The sequence below is a fragment of the Dioscorea cayenensis genome, chromosome 1 (genome assembly GCF_009730915.1).
Source record: "Dioscorea cayenensis subsp. rotundata cultivar TDr96_F1 chromosome 1, TDr96_F1_v2_PseudoChromosome.rev07_lg8_w22 25.fasta, whole genome shotgun sequence".
Taxonomy (NCBI): Eukaryota; Viridiplantae; Streptophyta; class Magnoliopsida; order Dioscoreales; family Dioscoreaceae; genus Dioscorea; species Dioscorea cayenensis.
Genome location: NC_052471.1, coordinates 16578493 through 16585040, shown reverse-complemented (window position 1 = coordinate 16585040; position 6548 = coordinate 16578493). Strand labels below are relative to the sequence as shown.

The 6548-nt window shown below is 40.2% G+C and overlaps 1 non-coding gene across 1 annotated transcript; it reads left to right on the top strand.

Moving 5' to 3' along the window:
- Positions 1 to 4107: 4107 nt before the first annotated feature.
- On the top strand, positions 4108 to 4214 carry LOC120267238. Its single transcript, XR_005538425.1, has one exon. It is a non-coding gene; the product is annotated as a small nucleolar RNA R71 (small nucleolar RNA).
- The last annotated feature ends 2334 nt before the right edge of the window (positions 4215 to 6548 follow it).

Here is a 6548-nt window from a genome sequence, read left to right as displayed (position 1 = left end):
AGATGAGCTCTGAATGGAAATACACGCCCGTGTTGAATTTCCATATGGCTGTGTGTCTTCTCTGGATTGCTCAAAAATCTGCAGTTTTTGTAGAACAAGTCTACAAAGCTAATACGAGGAAAAACTGACTATAGACTCATAAAAACACGCTTAAATGACCTAAGACTTTTCCAATTACATGAAAGCACGATAAAACACCAATGATCGATGAGAAAAACACATCAACTGTAGATTAAATTCAAAACACAAACACTATGCAATTATTCATGCATAAACTAAACTAAGACATAGAAAAGCAATAAAAGACTTGGGATACCTCCCAATAAGTGTTTGTTTAACATCACTAAGCTTAACGTACATGCTCTTACCTCACGGGGTTTCATGAAGGAAAGTTGTCCTCTTACCTACAACTTTATAGCACAATGAACACAGATTTTGTAAGTTAGAGGGGAAATGTTCAGACTTATTACCAAACAAAGAGCCTTCATCCTTGACTTGTGAATGTTCATCCCAAGAAGCATTGGGATGCTTTTTGTGGCGTCTCCTTGTCCTCTTGGGCTTTTGGAACATCCTCTTTATTAATCCTAGAGTAGGCTGCACTTTGTCCACTAAACTAAGCGATAAAATTTCCTCATTCTCCGCTTCTTGATCTAGCCATCCCTCCAACGGGTCCGGATATAATATTTCCTACACATAATCATCAATCAACTCATCAGCGGTGTCAAGAAAATATAAACTATCATTGAAATCAAGAGAATATCACATGGTTTTAGTGAGACGATAAGTCAACTTGTCATCTCCAACTCTTAGTATCAATTCCTCATTGTCTATATCAGTGAGAGCTCTAGAAGTATGCAAGAATGACCTCCCAAGTATCTACAGAACCTTGATGTCCTCATCCACATCTGGCACCACAAAGTCTATAGGAAAGATATACTTGCCAATCTTCACAAGTACATCCTCAATGATGCCCCTCGGATGTCTAATTGTTTGATCAGCCAATTGGAGTGTCATTCGAGTGGGTCTTGGTTCTCCCAAACCTAGATTTTGGGAGAAAGTGTAAGGTATGACATTGATGCTAGCCTCTGAATCTTCCAATTCCTTCTCTTCACCCAAATTACCAATGTTGCATGGAATGATGAAGCTACCAGGTTCTTTCTTCTTGTTCAGCATATTCTTTTGTAACACTACCGAGCATGATGCATCTAGAATCACCCCTGCACTCTCTTCCATTATCCTCTTGTTGGTCAAGGAGTCTTTAAGGAACTTTGCGTAGCGAGAAATTTGAGACAACGCCTCCACAAATGGAATATTGATGTGCAATTGTTTGAATAGACCCTGAAACTTATTGTACTGTTCATCATTTTGGTCATTTTTCTAGCCTTCAATGATAAGGAATTCTTGGTTTGTAGGGTAGGGGTGCCACCTTCTTCTTCTTAGCTCTTTTCTCATCCTCCATTGCTTTGGTTGACTTGTCTACCACCTTTTCAGCAGGGAGTTTACTCTCAAGTTTGCGATCACTCATCAAAGTGATTGCCTTCAACCATTCTCTTGGGTTTGACTCTGTGTTGCTTGGTAAACTCCCTTGAGGTCTTTCCAAAAGTGACTTCGCAATTTGATCCACTTGGTTCTCCAAGTTATGCAAAGACACGGTATGGTTGCGAAGTGTAGTCTCTTGATAAGTGCTTGTGTATCAGTAATATGAAGTATTCTTTTCTTACAATGAGCATTATTTTTCTCAGATTTTATCGCTTATATATGTGTAATCGTGTTCTTTTGTGCATGTAGGGTTGGGGAGATAAGTATGGAAGAAAGAAGCCAGAGTAGATCGTGAATGCACTTTGTTGATGAAATCTTAGAGTGAACAAACGTGAAGACACAAGTTGTGCTCAAAGACATATGAGTGTGTGCCAACCTTCGTTGTGCTCGAGTGAATATGCAAATTGGAGAGGTACAAAGGCAGTCACACTCATGTGTTCTGACTTGTGTAATGCTAGGAAGATTATCATCAAATGTGATTTTATTGAAGATGTACGCGATCTACCGCATGGATGTGTGCCCGTTCATGTGGCCTCGATAAAAGTGTGGATTCGGGAGTATTTTGTCAGAGTACTGTAGTAGGTACTATTCAGAAACTGCTGAAAAATCAATACTTGTAGATTTACACAGGCGTGTGGAAATTCCACATGCCTGTGTGGATGCTCGATTTCAGCCTATTTAAGTTGTGACTTCAGCCCATTTTGAGGATATTTTTCCCCATCTTTTGCCCATCTCCTTGCCATATTTGGAGGCACTCGCGGTTAGGGTTTGGAGAGACGTTGGCTAGGTTTTTAGAGTGGTTCTATGGCATTCAACACCGCGTTCCTTCGGAAGATAGTTTTTTGGGGAGCTTTCATCGGGATCGATTCAGCGAGGTGTGCCCTATGCTTGATGATGGAACCTTTTGAGAAGACGCGACTGCTCCACAAGACCATCGACACTGACACCAAGGGGGTTTTATTCATGAATTGCATATCTTTACTTTCGATTCCATTATTGATTGTATTTTGCTCTATGGAGAGCTAAACTCCTAGTGGGTACTTGGACTTGTAAACCCTAGGATGATATTGTTTCATTGACCTTTTATTATGCTTTCTTTAATTAATGTTTTAATCGAGTTCCAATATTGAATATTTGTTGAGTTGATTTTTGCCTTATAGAGACACTAGGGTTGAGAATCCATCTTGGTAATCTTTGTGGATGAGTGACACACCATGAGGGTTAGACAATGCTAGATTGGAGAGGATTGAGAGGGTGAATCGAGAGGTAGCAGAATGCCCCTTTTCTCCTCCAGTGTGATTTATCCTACATTCATGTTCCAAGAGTTCTTTGTGGTCACAATTGAGTGAAGTGCTAAGAGACAAACTCCGCTGGGGACAAGTTATGGAAGCAACAGAGTGAAGTGTTGAAGTAATCCTTAGTATATGGGTTTTTAATTGTGACTAAGGGTCTTTTGCCTGGACCAAAGGGTTAGATCTATATTAGGAAATAGGGTTTATCACTTGGAGTCCCTAGAGCTTTAAGCAACCTTACACTGTGTGAGTTGTTGAGACTGAGCGATTTCTCTACTGGGGTATAATATAGGGTTAGTCACGGTTGACCTTTGGTTTGGGACCATGTGTTTTAGGATTTTCACGATTCATTAAGCATTAGTTGAGAAACATAATGGTTGGTCTTGCACTTGAAACAATAGTCCTAGGTTAAGCAATGTCTTGGTGCCCCAATTTCTGTCGATTGCCTCTCATATCTTTTATTTGTGCCTCTTTCTTCTTTACTTATTCCTATTTTCATTGATTTTGTTCACACTTTTATTAATTAATCTTCATTCTAGTAAAATAGCAATCTTTGTGTTTCTGATCACTATTTCCTGTGGATACGACTACCCACTCACCTGGGTATTATTACTTCGACAAACCCGTGTACTTGTGGTTCACATGGAAAAGGGTATGTCACCTCTACTGACTGAAATCTTGTGTCTGAAGAATGAATATACTTCGTTAAAGCCTTCTCAAGATCGGTCATTCGATTTTCCAACCCTAAAACTCTATTCTCTACATTTGGGGCCTGTTGTTGGAAACCTGGTGGTGCAGAAGTCATCTGTTGCATCTAATTGCCCCAAGAAAGGTTTGGGTGATTCCTCCACTTTGGATTGTAGGTATTGCTATACGGATTTTCTTGACCTCTCATTACATTTTCTATAAAATCCACCTGTTCTACTGAAGTTGTACTGGCAATAGAATTCAGGAAATCAGATGAAGAATGTCCAACCCATACTCGTTGCAACTCATCACTGCTGGAACTCTAGGAGAAGTTAGAGTATCTAACTTCTTCCTTAGGGACTCCACCTAGGCTGCCAATGATGTGAGTGTATCTATCTCATGGAGGATAGCTACCTTTATCTTGTCTCGTGTATTCCACTGATAACTGTTCATAGCTATTTCCTCAATGAGCTATCAGGCCTCCTCTGGGGTTTTATTGCCTAAGGTACCTCCTGCTGCCGCATCAAGTAATTACTTCGTGCTTGGGTTCAAACATTTGTAAAAAGTAAGGATAATCATCCACTCGGGGAACCCATGCTGAGGACATTTCCATAGGAGATCCTTGAACCTGTCCCATATCTCAGAAAGAGACTCCAATTCTACTTGCACAAAAGAGGATATTTTAATCTTGAGCTTCGTAGATTTTCCTGGAGGGAAATATCGAGCTAAGAAAGCTTCTATCATCCCCTCCCAAGTAGTGATCGATGCTCAAGACAATGAATGTAACCATTGTTTCGCTCTCCACATCAAGGTAAATGGGAAGTCCCTCAATTTTATGGCATCATCCGTGACTTCATTGATCTTGAGCATGTCGCACACTTCTAGAAAATTCTCGATGTGGTTATTTGGATCCTCAACCGCCAAACCATTAAACTGCGGAGACTGCTGTAACATTTGGATGAAGCCTAGCTTGAGCTCAAAACTCTGAGCGGTGATTGGTGGCCTCACAATACTGGATTGTGTGCCAAGAGTTGTGGGTTTTCCGTAATCTGAGAGTGTTCTCTGTTATTTATGCTGTTCAGCCGTATTATCAGACCCTTCAATTTTTTTATCTCAACTTGATTAAACTGTCCTTGTATAGGTTCCTTTCCCTGTCTATGAATCCTTATTTCAATTTCTGGATCACCTTCAGCTAATGTCGAAGGGTTGCCTCGGGTCATAACCAAAGTTGCAATCAAAGAAAGAAAAACAAATAAGAATGATAGGAGAATAAGAAAGTGTGAAATAGAACAAGTAATGAATAGCTAAAATAGCAAAGTATAAGTGTTTCTAAAACACCTATTCCCTGGCAACAACACCAAAAACTTGATACACCCTTTGCGTGTGTGTATCGCAAGTGCACGGGTTGTCGAAATAATAAAGTACCCAAAGGGTGGGTAGTCAAATCCACAGGGAATAGATGTCTAGGAACAACAAACATTGCTACTTTGATAGTGTGAAAGATCATTTTGTAATTGTGATTCAAACTATTAATGAGAATAAAAATAAGAGAGAAGAGAGTAAACAAGAGTAATCGGAAGAGGTAATCAATAGTAAAGTGGGGTACTCGAACAATGCTCTTCCCAGGACTAATGTTTCAAGTGCAAGACTAATATTATGCTTCCCTAATCAAAGTTTAATGAGTCGTGGAAATCCTAAGACACACGGTCCCAAACCTAAGGTCAACTGTGACTAGCCTTCTACACTATACCCCGGCGGAAAGGGATATTCTCAACACCTCACATTGTGCGGGACTGCTTGAGGTTTTAGGGACTCCAAGTGATAACCCTATTTTCTAATTTAGATCAAACCCTTTGGTCTAGGCAAAAGATCCCTAATCAAAACTAAGCCCCAACATTAGGGATATCTCAACACTTCACTCTGTCGCTTACGCAAATAAACCCCAACGGAGAAAGTCTCTTAGCACTTCACTCTATCATGATTGCAAAGAACTCTTGGAACATGGTGGTAGAATAAATCACGTCGGAGGGGGAAGGGAATGTTTCGCTATCTCTCGACTTAGCCTCTTGACCCTCTTCAATCTTGCTAAGTCTAACCTTAATGAAGCTATCACTCATTCAAAAGGTTACCTAAATGAATTCTCAACCTAGTTTCACTCTAAGGGAGAATCAAACCAGAAAAGTACACAAGATTGAAACTCAATTAAAATATCAGTTAAAGGAAACATAATAGAAGTTAATGAAACAGAATCATCCTAAAGTTTACAAGTCCAAGTACCCACTAGGGGTTTAGCTCTCCATGGAGTAATACAAAATCAAAGATGAAATCAAAAGTGAATGCAAAACCTCCATAAAGAAAACTTCCTTGTGGTCTATGGTGATGGTCTCCAAGAGCATCTTCTTCTTCTCTAAAGATTCCTCCATTGAGCCTAGGGCACACCTCGCCGAATCAATGCCGTCGAAAGCTCCCCCAATAACTCTCCTACAAAGGAAATCGATGTCAAAAATCATAGAAACAAATCTCAGCAAAAACCTCTCCAAACACTAGCTGTACTGACAAGATCCCCTTGCGTATATCCCGCAAGTGCACGGGTTTGTTGAAGTAATAATCCCGGGTGAGCGGGGTCGAATCCACAGGGAGTAGGGAGTATAGACACTTAATTCGATTCTTAGCTATATGGAGTATCAACAATGATAAGTGTGATAATGATTCAATCCTCAACAATTAAAAGCAACAAGTAAGAGAGCAAAAGTAAGGAGGAGGCAAGGCAATCGATAAAGATGGGGTACTCGGATGATGCTTCAAGTGCAAGAACTCTCTATTATGCTTCCTAATCAATGCAATGGTGAGTCGTGGAAATCCTTACATACATAGTCCCAAATCTAAGGTCAACTATGCCTAACTCTATACATGTCCCGGAGGAGAAATCAAACAATCTCAACACCTCGCACTCGCATAGAATTGCAATGAGCTCTAGGGATTCCAAGTGATAAATCTCTTCCTAGATTTAGACCCTAACCCTTTGGTCCA